This window comes from Scyliorhinus torazame, chromosome 17 (assembly GCF_047496885.1).
Source record: "Scyliorhinus torazame isolate Kashiwa2021f chromosome 17, sScyTor2.1, whole genome shotgun sequence".
Lineage (NCBI taxonomy): Eukaryota > Metazoa > Chordata > Chondrichthyes > Carcharhiniformes > Scyliorhinidae > Scyliorhinus > Scyliorhinus torazame.
In genome coordinates, this window is record NC_092723.1 from 25,352,379 (window position 1) to 25,364,815 (window position 12,437).

Below are 12,437 nucleotides of genomic sequence, written 5' to 3' on the forward strand. Positions count from 1 at the left end.
TCCCGATCAAACACTCCCAACACAGGTACAGCACGGGGTTAGATACAGAGTAAAGCTCCCTCTACACTGTCCCCATCAAACACTCCCAGGGCAGGTACAGCACGGGGTTAGATACAGAGTAAAGCTCCCTCTACACTGTCCCCATCAAACACTCCCAGGGCAGGTACAGCACGGGGTTAGATACAGAGTAAAGCTCCCTCTTCACTGTCCCTATCCAAACACTCCCAGGACAGGTGCAGCATGGAAGGAGACACAGAGCAAAGCTCCCTCTACATTGTCCTCATCAATGTATCTGAGCCTTCTCCTCAGTACCATGATTCATTTTGGTGATTCCCATAGCAATCATCTTGATTCCCTCTCTGGCTGAAAATGCAATTCATGAAAATCTTCTGATCATGTCCATTTTTAACAGAATTGAAACCAATGAAATGCATTTCCTCGGGATCTTCATTGCGAGCAAACATTAAATTTTCAACCCGGTATATTTATATTTTGAGATAGCTGGTGTTAGTCAAATTGCAGCACGGTAGCATTGTGGATAGCACAATTGCTTCACAGTTCCAGGGTCCCAGGTTCGATTTCGGCTTGGGTCTCTGTCTGTGGGGAGTCTGCACATCCTCCCCGTGTGTGCGTGGGTTTCCTCCGGGTGCTCCGGTTTCCTCCCACAGTCTAAAGATGTGCAGGTTAGGTGGATTGGCCATGATAAATTGCCCTTAGTGTCCAAAATTGCCCTTAGTGTTGGGTGGGGTTACTGGGTAGGGTGCTCTTTCCAAGAGCCGGTGCAGACTCGATGGGCCGAATGGCCTCCTTCTGCACTATAAATTCTATGTAAAAATTATGTCTCATTAGTTGAATGGCAGTGGAATTCACCATCTTGTGTGACACTCAGTACATCACATGATTACATGTTAGTGTTTTAAGGAAAGTGTGGTACTCTGCCAGTCTCTCTATTAACCCATAATAAGAATAGAGATTACTTGAAGAACATCTGCTGCATTCACCTTCATAACAGCCAGTGCAGCTTAAGCAACTTTGGGACAAGGTGTGACAACAGCCTTAAAAAAACGTATTATATTTCAGAACATTGATGTGTCGCTCTGACTGAAGAAGTAAGATTTTTCACAGCAGCCCCCCGTAAAAAAATCACCTTGTTGACTTTCCTGTCCTTGCAAACTACCACCTTATCTCCAACCTCCCTTTCCTCTCCAAAGTCCTTATTTGGGTTCTTATTTCACTGCCAGGGATGTCTATCTTGAATAAATACTGTTCTGCTCTCAGACGGGATTTCAGTTTGTAAATTCCAACACATTTCTCCCTCCCTTCAGCACTTTTTAAAAATAAATTTAGAGTACCCAATTACTTTTTTCCAATTAAGGGGTAATTTAGCGTGGCCAATCCACCTGGGTCCCTCTATGGAGGAGTCCTCCCCCTCAATCTTGGGGACCTGGGATGGAGGGTGTGGCATGCGGTAGTGTTGTACAATCACCGATTGCACAGGTTCACGGACTCCCGAGAAGCCTGCCATTTTTGCAGCCTTGTGGAGTCCGTGGACCATGTCTATGTTACATGTTTTAGGCTGCACTCCCTTTTTAGTTTTCGAACCAATCTTTTGCTGGAGTTTTGTTTGCACTTTAGCCCCACACTCCTAATCTCCGGGCACCCGGTGCGGAGAGGGGCGGGAAAGGCGGCGGACCTCCTTGTGAACCTGCTCCTGGGCCTGGTAAGAGCGCCATTTCTAGGTCCAGGCAGCGGGCAACCAGCCAGACTGTCTGCCCCTCTTCCGCGGCTACATTCGCGGCCGGGTGTCCCTGGAAAGGGAGCATGTGGTGTCCATGGGCACCATCAAGGCCTTCCATGCCCGGTGGGCACCGCAGGAGTTGGGGTGCTTTATTGACCCCTTTGACTGCACTCTTATTTGATGTTGTTTAAGTTTCCGTTGATCTTTGTTACGTTTGTTGACCCTTTTTTGCTTTGTCCCTCAGTTTGTTTTCCTTTCTTCTGTTTTGTTGGTGGACCTCAAAAGAGTGGCCAATCCACCTAACCTGCACATCTTTGGGTTGTGGGGGTGAAACTCACGCAGACATGGGGAGAATGTGCAAACTCCACATGGACAGTGACCCAGAGGCGGGATTGGAACCCGGGTCCTCAGCGCCATAGTCCCAGTGCTAACCACTGCGCCATGTGCCGCCCCCTCTCCCTTCAACTCTGAAGAAGCGTCATACGGACTGGAAACATTAACTTTGTTTCAGCCGGTCTGGCAGCATCTGTAGGGAGAGAAAAGAGCTAACGTTTCGACTCCAGATGCTCCTATGTCAAAGCTCATGTTTGTCAAAGCTTTGACAACGGGTCTCATAGAATCTACAGTGCAGAAGGAGGCCACCTGGCCCATCGAGTCTGCACTGGCTCCTGGAAAGAGCACCCCACCCAAGGTCAACACCTCCACCCTATCCCCACAACCCAGTAACCCCACCCAACACTAAGGGCAGTTTTGGACACGAAGGGCAATTTATCATGGCCAATCCACCTAACCTGCACATCTTTGGACTGTGGGAGGAAACCAGAGCACCCGGAGGAAACCCACGCACACACGGGGAGGATGTGCAGACTCCGCACAGACAGGGACCCAAGGCGGAATCAAACCTAGGACCCTGGAGCTATGAAGCAATTGTGCTATCCACAATGCTACCGTGCTGCTCCAGTGGTCAACTGGACTCAAAACATTAGCTCTTTTCTCTCCCTCCAGATGCTGCCAGACCTGCTGAGATTTTCCAGCATTTTCTCTTTGGTTTCAGATTCCAGCATCCGCAGTAATTTCCTTCTATTAACTTTGTTTCTCTCTGCGGACGCTGCCAGACCTGTTGAGTTTTTCCAGCATTTTTCTGTTTTTATTTCAAATTCCTGAAAGGTGCTGCACCCTTTTAAATCAACAATCACCTTTCCCACCTGTCCTTGTTTGAATCCCTCCAACCCGGTTTCTCGCTCTCCAACTTTCCTAAACCTGCTGTTGCCAAAGTTACAAATGACATTGTGTGTGACTATGACAAAGGTCAACTATTCCTTTTCACCCATCTCAACCTGTCTGCAGATTTTGCCCATTGACCACAGAATCCTCTCCAATGCTTCTCGTTTGTAGTCCAGCTGGTTGGGATTGCCCGCACCTAAACAATGATATCCTGAGAGCACCCATGAATGTTTCTTTTCCCGCCTTTTCACGGTCACCTCTGGAGTCCCTCCCCAATAGTCTATTCTTGGCTGCATTCTGTACCACATCTACATACTGCCCCTCAGCAACATCATCCAAAAATTGTTGGGTTCCATATGTGTGCTGAGAGCACCCATCTCTAATTCACCCCCGCCTCCCCTGATGTTTCTAATGCCCTCACCTTTTCAGACCGCTTGTCAACAATCATTTCTAGATGATCAGACATTTCAGCCAATTAAATATTGGGAAGGCTGAATCCACAGTTGTCCCCAAACATGAATAACATTCCCTGATCACACACTCCATATCCATCACTGTGGCCAGTGTTAGAAACTTGACCAAACTGTTCATATTCTGAGGATCTGTTTCTCCATCATAAAGAATGTCTACCTTTGTCCAACCTCACCCCACCTCAGGTCATCTATCACTAAAACCCTCATCCACACCTGCCATCTTTAGATTTGACTGTGAATCCTCTCACAGTTGAGCAATACCTCAATTAAAAAAAATCTCAACTTCATTTTCAAACCCTCCATTACCACAATCTCCCCCATTTCCCTGTACCCCTTCCAGCTCTATGTTCCTCTGAGATCTTTGGGCACCTCCAATTCTGCAATCTTGTCCATTCCCCACTTTCATCCGACCACCATTGGTGACTGTGCTGTTAGGTATCTAGGGCAGGTCTAACTCACTCACTGAATCTGCTTGCTTCTCTAACTCTCTTTCCTGTTTTAAACTGATGGCAATTCTCTCTGCTATGCCTTCCACGCCTTAGTGGAATGGTCTGTATGCCCTCTGATGCTGAGTATTTCACCCTGTATTTACCATTTAAGATTACACTTTTGAAAGACTGCCTGAGAATGTACGGGATGGGGGAGATTTATTGCTTCATCAGCTGGTACAAAGTTGTAAAAAGGTTTAAATTGCAAATTACAAGCATGGAATTGACTTTACTCTGAGTAACACACTCCCAACTCATTGTTACTCTGTGTAATATATTCCCACCTCACTGTTACTCTGTGTAGCCCACTCCCAGTTCATTGTTATTCTGCATAATACAGTCCAAACTCGCTGTTACTCAGTGTATCACACTCACAGCTCATTAGTACTCTATGTACCACACTGCAAGTTCATTGTTACTCCATATACTAAATTCCCAACTCACTGTTACTCTGTGTAACACACTCCCAACTCTCTGTTACTCTGTGTAACACACTACCAGCTCATTGGTACTCTGTTTAACACACTCCCAACTTACTGCTACTCCGTGTAATTCAGTCCCAGCTCACTTACTCTGTGTAACATATTACCAATTCATTGTTACTCTATATCATTCAGTCCCAGCACACTGTTACTCTGTGTAATTCAGTCCCAGCTCATGGCAACTCAGTCAAAGCTCATTGTTACTCTTCAGACACACTCCAAAATTACTGTTACCTGTTTAACACACTGCCAGCTGATTCATTCTCTGTGTGCACACTCCCAATGCTTTGTTACTCTGCATAACAAACTCCCAGCTTCTTGTTACCATGTGCAACTCAACTCACTGTTACTCTGTATTACTCCCCCTCAGCTCACTGCTACTCTGCATAACACACTCGCAGCTCACTGATAATCTATGTAAAAATACTTGCAGCTCATTTATAATCTGAGTAACACACCGCCCAGCTCCACTTTACTCTGTGAAACCCAACTCTGTATAACAAGCACCCAACTCACTGTTACTGTGTGTAATACACTGCCAGTTCATTGTTACTCTGTGTAACATATTCTCAGCTGTCTGATATTCTGCCCCATATGCTCCCAGCTCATTGATAATCTGAGTAACACATACCCAGCTCCTTGTTACTCTGTGTAACCCAGCCATTGTTACTCTGTTTAGCATACTCCTAACTCATTGTTACTCTATGTAACACACTCCCAGCTCATTGTTATTCTGTGAAATTCACTCCCAGTTTATTATTATCCTGTGTCCCACACATCCAACTCATTGTTACTCTGTGAAACACACTTCCAGCTCATTGTTACTCTGTGAAATTCACTCCCAGCTCATTATTACTATATGCAACAACCCTGTAGCTCATTGTTACTGTGTGTAATGCACTCCCAGGTCTCTGCTACCCTGGGTAATGGTCTCCTAGTTCATTGTTGCTGTGCCCAACACACTTCCTGATAATTATTGCTCTGTGTATCACACTTCATTGCTCATTGTTACACCTTGTAACATGTGTCCAGCTCATTGTTACCCTGTGTACTACACACCCAATTCATTATTCTTCTGTGTAACACCCACCCAGCTCTCTGTTGCTCTGTGTAACACACTCCCCGCTCATTGTTACTCTGTGTAACACTCTCAGCTCATGGTTACACTATGTAATGCACTGACAGCTCCCTGTTACTCTGTATAACGCATTCCCTGTTATTCTTTGTAACATGTTCCCAGCTCATTGATAATCTGAGTAACACATGCCCAGCTCCTTGTTACTGTGTGTAATACACTGCCAGCTCATTGTCACTCTGTGTAACATGTTCCCAGCTCACTGATATTCCATGTAAAGTCACCATAGTTCCAGATGACAATAGGTTGCTTTCTCCTTTCATGGGGGAGAGCTGACTGGTGATGATTTAACCTGAGGATCACCACACGTCAGGCGAAGGTTGAGAAGACATGGATAACCTCAGCCGGTACGGGGATTGAACCCGCGCTGTTGGCCTCGCTCTGCATCATGAACCAGCTGTCCAGCCAAGTGAGCTAAACCGACACTCTGTTTAATACGCTGCCAGATCGCTATTTCTCTGTGTAACACATGGACAGTTCGCTGTTACTCTTTGTACACAAGCCTAGCCCACTATTACTCTCTGTAATACACTCCTGTTAACATAAAACCCTTACCTGCAGGAAAGCTTGGAAGCAGAGTACTCAGATTTAAGATAATGCTTATGAGAACCAGGATAAAATGAAAAATGTATCCTTTTCACAGTGGGTTGTTCTGAACTGGAAAGCACTACCTGAAAGGACAGTGGAAGCAGATTCCTTTGTAACTTTCAAAAGGGAATTTGGTAAATATTTGAAAGGGTAAATTTTGCTCAGCTACTGAGAGAGGGAGCAGAGGAGGAGTGGGACTTATTATATGTCACTTTCAGAGTGCCATCACATGATTGGCTTAAAGCCATCATTCTGTCTGATTTTATGATTGTCTAATAATTAAGTGATTAACCCAGTATTTGGCAGATGTGAGTGAGCTGCGCCCACTCATCTCGATCTGTTACTCTCCTTAAACAGCACTGAAGTTCGCAATGAATGCATATTTCTAAAATTATTTTACCACAAAAATATTAACAGATGTTTAAGTTTACCATAAGCCACTAAACAGAATCAAACCACGTTTGCTGCTTAAATACCGATATACATCAGCTTAAATATTGAAACCTTATGACGAGGATCAATGTGTAATCATGCGCAAAATGGACAACACAGCTCGGAATCCTGGAATCTTTTGTAATTAAGCAGTTTAAGGTTGGTGTCACTGAGTGACTCCTGTTATGAAATAGGAAGAAATATTGATAAGGACCACTCTCTAGACAGCTGATTGGAGCCAGATGAAGTGTTGTCCATTTGTACCATACTTTGAGAATTGGGGCAGGGTGGAGGGGCTTCTTCAGGCCCCCTCCTGATGGCACACTGGCGACAGGTCCTGGGAAAATGAGGATGGAACTACAGCTGCAGGATTAGGCCAGATAAAAGAAAGAAGATGAACAGAATGCAACAAACTAAGGTAAAGCAAAAAACACCCAAGTTACCAACTTGTAGGAGCATAGAATGTGCCTGCCATTGGGTTAATGTCTCAGTTGACATGTTAGAGGCCAGAATGTTGCTGAGTTTGATCCCCAGTCTATGATGATTGAGCAGATCTCAGATCTAAGTGGGAATTGGGGGGGGGAAACGGAGCTGTCACCAAGTCGCTCCCCGCTACTCACCCCTGGCCGTGGCAGCCATTCCCAAGCAAGTGGTACATTGTTTGACAGTTTTTCAACCTTTGCTTTTCTCTCCCTCTCAGCAACCATGGCGCCCAGTCCCAGTTTTTAAATACCGGTAGTAAATCGTGCGCGCGACTTCCGCGCGACTTCCGCGCGACTTCCGCCTGACAGGGGTGGAGCATTGCAGAGGCCTGGAACACAAAAATAACCTTTTTATTGTCACAAGTAGGCTTACATTAACACTGCAATGAAGTTACTGTGAAAAGCCTCGAGTGCGTCAAATGGGCTAATCACATTTAAATATATGCAAATGCCAGTTTGGTTGCTGCCGCTGGCGCGGGATGCAAACTGGGACTGGGCACCATGGTTGCTGCCACCAGCGAGGGACCCGAGCATGGCACCCAGCGGACCTCGATTTTGGCCTTGAGCCCAATTCTCCGCCCGATCGCGGTGCACGTTTGCGGCGTCGCGAGACAGAGAATTTCGCCCACTGTCTCGGTGGGAAAAGACAAAGCTGGCGATACACACGAACCTAATCGATAATACCATTCACCATATTTAAGAGAGAGAGAGAGCGAGAGAGAGTGGGAGAATAGATGAGAGGAATGGGGAAAAATGAAATGAACTTGTGCTGTCAGATAGTTAAAGGACATAATTCCTTTCTAAAGAGGTTAATTTAGGGCCATGAACAGCAAATGCTTTGTTAGAAGTACACACAATATTATCCAATCCTTTTACAATCAAGCAGAAGCAGTTTAAATGACAAAGAGCTGGTTATATAAACTGTGTCATCAAAATATGAAAAACAAAATGATGTTTGGTGGGTGGTTTCCGCGCCTGATTACTGAGAACATGTCTGATATGTTTTCCTGCCCAGTCACATGCATTTTGTTCAGTGTCTGCCTCATATCTGTTCTCAATGAAGGTTTGCAGGAGTTAAGTCAGGGGTTAAATTCAGGAAAGGAATGGGAGGGAAGGGATTGAGGACAATTTTTATTTCCCCATTACAATGAAAGCTCCCTGTTTGGGGTCAATGAGTCACTGAATTAAATGTACCAGCTAAGCCCGACTTTGAGCCACGTCCCCTGTTGGCCCCAATTAATACCTGCAAATCGGGCCTTTCTGGCTATAACAATGTGCATTTAATAATAATAATCTTTATTGTCACAAGTAGGCTTATATTAACACTGCAATGAAGTTACTGCAAAAAGCCCCTAGTCGCCACATTCTGGCGCCTGTTCGGGTACACAGAGGGAGAATTCAGAATGTCCAATTCACCTAACAGCACGTCTTTTGGGACTTGTGGGAGGAAACCGGAGCACCCGGAGGAAGCCCACGCAGACACGGGGAAAAAGTGCAGACTCGGCACAGACAGTGACCCAGGTCGGGAATCGAACCTGGGACCCTGGCGCTGTGAAGCAACAGTGCTACCCATTGTGCTACCGTGCCGCCCCTTTATATAGCACCTTTAACAATATGAAACTCGGGCAGCACGGTGCTGCAGTGGTTAGCTCTGCTGCCTCACAACGCCGAGGTCCCAGGTTCGATCCCGGCTCTGGTTCACTGTCCGTGTGGAGCTTGCCCATTCTCCCTGTGTTTGCTTGGGTTTCGTCCCACAACTCAAAGATGTGCAGGCTAGGTGGATTGGCCACACTAAATTGCCCCTTAATTGGAAAAAATGAATTGGGCACTCTAAATTTATTAAAAAAACAATATGAAACATCTCGGGATGTTTCGCAGAAGTATGATGAAACTGACACCGAGCCATAATTGGAGTTATTAGGACAGGTGACCAAGTTTTCTGTCAAAAGAGGTAGGTTTTAAGGAAGAGAAGGAGGTAGAGAGTTGGAGATGTTCAGGGTGTTATATATGTGAGTTATTGTAGTTGCGTGCAATGTCTAAAGAACTGAATCGCGTAATATGCATGACATCATTGGCTACTTTACTGGCTTTTGGGACTCTCATGCCAAACCTTGTACAGTGAAGACCTATTTAATAAACTCTGTAGGTCTTGCATTTAACCCACGTGGATCTGCAACCCAGATTTCTTTTGCACTGTTAACCTAAAGATACAAAATAAGGAGCAAATTCCACAGCCAAGGGCTCCTGCCAGCTGAAGGTATGGGGTGGTGGAGTGGCTAAAACAACATGCACATGAAACCATATTTGGTGGTGTGTGGGTGTGTCAGGAGGTTGTGGGGATGAAGAGTGTAATATCCCAAATGGGATTCACAGGGTGGGAATGCTTGTCTTCCCCCTGCTCCTTGCGGAATACGAGCTTTCCCACTAGAGGTGAGGTATCTCAATTACCCAGAGTATGTAAGATCGGCCAGTAAGGCACCCGGTCGGGGTCTACCAGGAAGTGCATATATATCGTTTGTAAATAGAACATTGTTCTTATTTTTACTGGGTGTGGACTCCCCGTGTATGTATTAAACTGGCGATGAGGAGTAAACTAGTTAGCTGTCAATGCTACGACCTATTCAGCTGAGCCGCCCCCCCGATTTTCTGGACCCAGGTTTGGATTTCTTTGATTCGCTGTGCCTCTGTTTGGGGGGTTAGATACATTTGACACCCGTGGTGAAGACTGGAAACAATACGCTGAACAAAAACGTTATTTCTTCTGGGCCAACAATATCATGGTGAACGAGTGCCAGATGGTCATACTGTTGATGGCCTGTGGGCCACATATGTTCGGGGCGATCCTGAGTCTTATGTACCCAGCGGCACTAGATAAGTGTACATCCAACCAGCTCATGACACTTGTGTCGCAATACTTCAATCCAACTCTGCCGATAATCGCTCAAAGATATCGGCTTAATAAGGCAGAGAGGGTCACCAGTGAGTCTGTCACCGAGTTTGTGTCTCGATTGCGAATGATTTTTTTTTTTGATATAAATTTAACAAAAAATTCATTTTTTCCAATTAAACTCCACACGGACAGTGACCCAGAGCCAGGATCGAACCTGGGATCTCGGTGCCGTGAGTCAGCAGTGCTAACCACTGTGCCACCGTACTGCACTTCGATTACGAAAGATAGCTGAGTTTGTGAGTATGGAACTGTTTTGACCGATACGCTCCATGATTGCTTGGTCTGCAGTATTTTTAAAAAAAAATTATAGTACCCAATTCATTTTTTCCAATTAAGGGGCAATTTAGTGTGGCCAGTCCATCTACCCTGCACATCTTTGTGTTGTGGAGGTGAAACCCACGCAAACACAGGGAGAATGTGCCAACTCCACGTGGACGGTGACCCTTAGCCGGGATCAAACCTGGGACCTCGGCGCTGTGAGGCAGCAGTGCTAATCACTGCATCACCATGTTGCCTGGTCTGCAGTATTAATAACATGGAAACTCAGAAAATGCTTTTGGGAGAAGTCTTCCGAACTTTTCAGCAGGACCTGCAGATCTCCCTATCCCAAGAAAACGCGGAACGCAGCATCCCAGAGATGCAAGGGAAGGAGGTGAGTGTTTTGGGGTGTCACCCCTCACAAGGTGGCCCCATGGCCCGGACTGAACATCGCTGCAACTCTGGCTTCTGGCTGAAGAGTCGGCTGCAAGATGTGTGACGTCCCCGTACTCAGCTGAAGGCGATTCCGGCCCGTGCGCTACATGCGCTACTTGACCCGGGACGCCGGTCAAGACATACCCGCCAGCAGCAGGACGGCCAGCTCCCCCGGTGCCTGGTCAAGGTAGGCCTCAGCCCAGGGCCGGGCCTTGCACCTGGATGACACAGAAGAGGCTGAGGATGAGACTGAGATGCAGCTCAACTGCTTGGCAGTGCCCTGTGTGGCCCTTATTCGTGTTCCGATACAAATGGATGGTTACATGCTCCAAATGGAGCAGGATACAGGAGCTGCCGTTTCTGTAGTGGCATAGAGCACTTCGATCTTCTCAACGGGGGTGTATACTTTGTCTTTGGCTGTCACGGTGGCCCATTACACAGGGGAATGACTGAATGTCGTGGTGGTCCATCCTCAATCTGGTGGGTCATGGGAGCCAGTCAGTGCGCCATCCCCTCATTGATGTGCAAGGAAGCGGTCTTCGCCTGTTGCGCCGCAATTGGCTACACCAGCTGCAGTTGGATTGACAGCATATCTTCCAAGTGGGATCTGGTGGTTTGTGTAATGTACTGAGCAAATTCCCGGAGGTTTTCCAGCCTGGTTTGGGCACCATTAAAGGGGCTGTGGTTAAACTCCAGGTGGACCCGGAAGCCCAGTCCCGATATTTACATGCCCTCCCAGTTCCCTATGCTATAGTGGAGAAGGTTGAGACCAAACATAATTTTATGGAAAGTTTGGGCATCATTTGGCCTGTGCGCTTTGCCGATTGGGCGGCACCGGTGGTCCCTGTACTGAAGCCTGATAAGACAGTCCGCCTCTGCGGTAACTATAATTTGATGGAGAACCCTGCATTGCGGTTAGATCATTACCCTTTACCTCGCATTGAGGATTTGTATGCAACTTTGGCCAGTGGCTGTACATTCATAAAATTGGACATGAGCAATGCGCATCTCCAGTTGGTGTTCTATAAATCCACACAAAAGTACGTCACAATTAATACACACAAGGAACTCTATGAATACATCCAGCTTCCGTTTGCAGTCTTCCAGCGGGTCATAGAGAACACCCTGCTTGGATTGCCGCGCGTTGCAGTTTATTTAGATGACGTGTTAGTCACAAGGACCACGGAACAAGAACATTTGCAGAACCTGAAGGCGATGGTGAAACGGTTTTCCGAATATGGGGCCTGCCTGCACCGAGCGGAGCGCATGTTTCATGCGAAAGAAGTGATATATTTGGGATATCTGGTGGACCAAAATGGTCTGCATCCAGTCACTGAGATGGTCCGGGCGAACAAAATGGCCCTCGCTCTGCAAGAAGCCGTGGAACTCCACTCATTCCTTGGATTAGTGAATTATTATGGCACTTTGTTCCGAATTTGGCTACTATTCTTGTCCCCTCCACTTGCTTTGGAAAAAACGCCAGTCTTGGGCTTGGGGCATGGTCCAGGAAACCGTGTTTGACAAAGTGAAACGGCGGTTATCTTCTTCAGGGGTGATGACACATCTTGGCTCCTCAAAACCGTTGTACGTCACGTGCGATACTTCACCGTATGGCATTGAGACAGTTTTGCCCGAACGGATGGACTAAGGCTGTGACAGTCCGATCGTTTTTGTCTCCCGGACGCTGGCTGTGGTCTGTAAGGATTGAGCACTGGTTTCAGTTTTTGGCTGCTTATGAGTCCTCTTTCGAGC